This window comes from Heteronotia binoei, chromosome 1 (assembly GCF_032191835.1).
Source record: "Heteronotia binoei isolate CCM8104 ecotype False Entrance Well chromosome 1, APGP_CSIRO_Hbin_v1, whole genome shotgun sequence".
NCBI lineage: Eukaryota > Metazoa > Chordata > Lepidosauria > Squamata > Gekkonidae > Heteronotia > Heteronotia binoei.
This window is the reverse complement of record NC_083223.1, coordinates 81,320,147-81,323,384: the sequence shown is the minus strand read 5'-3', so window position 1 is coordinate 81,323,384 and position 3,238 is coordinate 81,320,147. Positions and strand designations below refer to the sequence as shown.

General features: G+C 55.2%; 1 pseudogene; it reads right to left on the bottom strand.

The window, feature by feature from the left end:
- Nucleotides 1-1,716: 1,716 nt before the first annotated feature.
- Nucleotides 1,717-2,297, bottom strand: LOC132567900 (polyamine-modulated factor 1-like; annotated as a pseudogene).
- Nucleotides 2,298-3,238: the final 941 nt, after the last annotated feature.

Genomic DNA, 3,238 nt, shown 5'->3' with positions numbered 1-3,238 from the left:
TTCAAGCGCATGCCCTTTGGCTTGAATGGGGCTGCGGCCACGTTCCAGCGACTGGTGGACAAGGCCCTAGCCCAGTGCGAGGGTTTCGCTCGGGCCTATATCGATGACATCGTGGTGTGTAGTCCCACCTGGGAGGCCCACCTGCTCCACCTCCGCCAGGTACTCCAAGCCCTGCAGGCCGCCGGGCTCCACGCTAACCCGCGGAAAAGCCGCCTCGGCTTCCAGGAGCTAAAATATCTAGGGTTCCTAGTAGGGAAAGGCCAACTCCGACCCCTGCCAGAGAAGGTCGTCATCCTGGAGCAGCAGCCCCGCCCGCGCACCAAGAAGCAGCTACGGTGCTTCTTGGGATTCACGGGCTACTACAGCAAGTTTATCCCCAACTTTGCGGCAGTGGCCACCCCGTTGACGGACAGCCTGCGGAAGGCGTGCCCGAACGTCCTCCAGTGGGGGCCAGCCCAGGACGCAGCATTTGAGGCGCTGCGTACGAGCCTCTCCCGCGACCCCGTGCTGAGAAACCCGGACTTCTCCCAGCCCTTTGTGTTACACACGGATGCTTCGGGGACCGGTATCGGGGCGGCCCTGCTCCAGGGGGGCCCCGGGGACAAACGCCCGGTGCTATTCATCAGCCGCAAGCTCCTGCCCGCCGAGCGGGCGTACTCCACCGTAGAAAAGGAGGCCCTGGCGGTCAAGTGGGCCGTCGGGGCATTGAAGTTCTACCTCACCAACAACCCTTTCCGGTTGGTGGTGGACCACGCCCCCCTGCTGTGGATGTCGAGGATGAAGGACTCCAATGACCGAGTCCTTCACTGGTATATGTCTCTTCTCCCCTTTTCCTTCACAGTGCACTATCAAGCCGGGGCCGACCACCGCGTGGCCGACTACCTCTCCAGGGTCTTCGAGGAGGAGGCGGAGAAGCAAGGGACACGGGGGGGTGTGTCCCGCCCAGCCCGGGCGGGGACTGTGCGGAGGAGACCCCCCGGCGCCTGCCAGACATTCCAAGCCCTCGTCGTCGCCCCAAGAGCCTTCCCCACCTCTCCAAGCTCCCGTGGCGGCCCCACCCCTCACCTTGACTGACGGGGCGACAGCAGCCACCCGAGCGACGCCTCCCAGACGGCGAGCCCGGCTTCGAGTCCGCGAAGTCTGGCCAGGGCAAGACGCCGGGGAGCAAGAGGGAGAAGCTGAGCCCAGCACCGGGCCAGGAGGGGGAGAGCCATTTGTCTCGTCGCAGCGCGAGACGCTCCATCGCAGCACGCAGCCGAGGGCTAGGACGCCCGGGGCACGCCCAGTCAGCCCAGCCCCGGCGCGCCTCTCCCGGGCATCTGGGGCTTTGAAGGGGGGAGGAGCCAGAGAGGGGCAGGACCCGGGAGGAGGGAAGGATGGGTCGGGAAGCATAAAAGGAGGGAGGGAGGAGGTCGCTGAGGAAGCTGGCTGATGCGCAGAGAGGCTGCCTCGCGAGAGAGAGGGACAGGAGCCACGGCACAGCCAAGAGGGGAATGGGGGCCTGCGGTGAAGTAACCCAGCGCTCACCCCCCTGTTTCTGAGACCTCCGGGGAACGCCCCAGAGTGCCCGGGAGGGGCAACGGCGACGCAGCAATTAATGTGATGAAGAATGATAAAGCTCCCGGGCCAGACGGTTATACAGCTAAGGGTTTATTCCACATTTTCATCAGTGGAATAATAGACTTCTAAAACCAAGTATTAGTCCTACTTTAAAGTCTATACTAGATACAGCCATTTCCCCCCCTTCTTCCAGGGAGGGGCTATGCTGCAGTGGAAGAGCACTTGCCATTCTTCCTTGCATTTCTGGATCTCCTTCTGCTATTTTCTTTCAAGCAGTAAGCACCACCTTGGCCAGTTTGGCATTCCCCTCTTCCTGCTCTTCCGGGGTTTTTTGGAGGATCCTGCACTGTTTCAGAAGGTATAGCTCTACAGCACTGTGGACATCTTGCTCTGGGATTCCACTGGGGCACCATGCAGGCATTTCTCTCTGCATTGCTTCCTCCGCAAGCTTATCCGGTGTTCTAAAAAGTGCCTCAGCATTCTCTTCATTCTTCAAGTCACTCATCTCCTCCTGAAAGGAAGTTTGCAGGTGGTAAATATACGGATCACAAATACATCTTGTGAGCTCAGGCTGCAGTTTGTAGAGATGGTTATAGCAGTTTGCAAACTGTTGATAGCTGCCAGCTTCCTCCATCTTTTCTAAGATGATGATGATGACAATGACGATGATGATGAACAATGAGGTTGAAGAGCTGCTCTCGGCTGGGCTCCTCCTGAGTTGTCAAGGGAGAAAGCATGGCAACTTTGCCACCCTCCACTTTAGTTTTTACTGGCCTCACGCCTTTGCAACCCTCCCTTTTCCCCACTTGGTTTGATGTTCTTTTTTTGGATAAAACTTTAATTTATTAATTAATTATAATAAGTATATGATTTTTTTGCCCTGGATGCTCATGCTACAAATCAATGCAAGGGTACCATGGGCACATTTATTTCTCTCCATCACCCCAGCACTCCTTAGATTGCAAACAGGTTGGTGTTATGGCTCATTAGGACTTTGTGGACAAAATGCCATGGGGCATGAAGGGCTACTATGAAAAGGGGGGATCTGGTGAAATTGTCCACAACTTCTGCCAATGGTGCTTCCACTGGTGCAAGAGGTACAAGAGAAAAACTAGTTGATTCTGTCCACTTTCCCCTCTGCAGTGCAACCTCTATTACCCTATGCATTTCATTCATGTGCCTCATGGACACACAGGCACTGCTTTTTGAAGATTAGAAGGAACTACTGTAGAAATGGAGAGATGAGAATGTCCTCTGTGTGTTGTTTATGAGGCCCAACACATTTCTCTGTTATTTCCTTCTTGTTTATATGTGAACATAAAAGGCTAATGGTATAAATGGAAAAACATGAAATGTTACAATCTAATATATCATAATGGGCCCAGCCACAGGGAGTTTCCAGGCCGTGTGGGAGGATCTGGGCTGTGTATTAAAGGAGAGGCAGAGAGAGAAAGAGAATGTGAGAATGGGAATGCAAGTGACCTAGAAGGAAGAGGAATGAAAAACAGTGAGAGGAGAAGGAAGAAAATCACTGCCAAGGCAGAGGGCCTGAGCAAGAAATCTAGCCTTTAGGAGGGCAGCAATGAGGAGGCATCCTAGTGGACAGAGGGCTGGTGAAGGAGGAGCCAATGTGACAGCCAAGGCACCCAGGGGCAGTCAAGGCACACCAGACCAATGT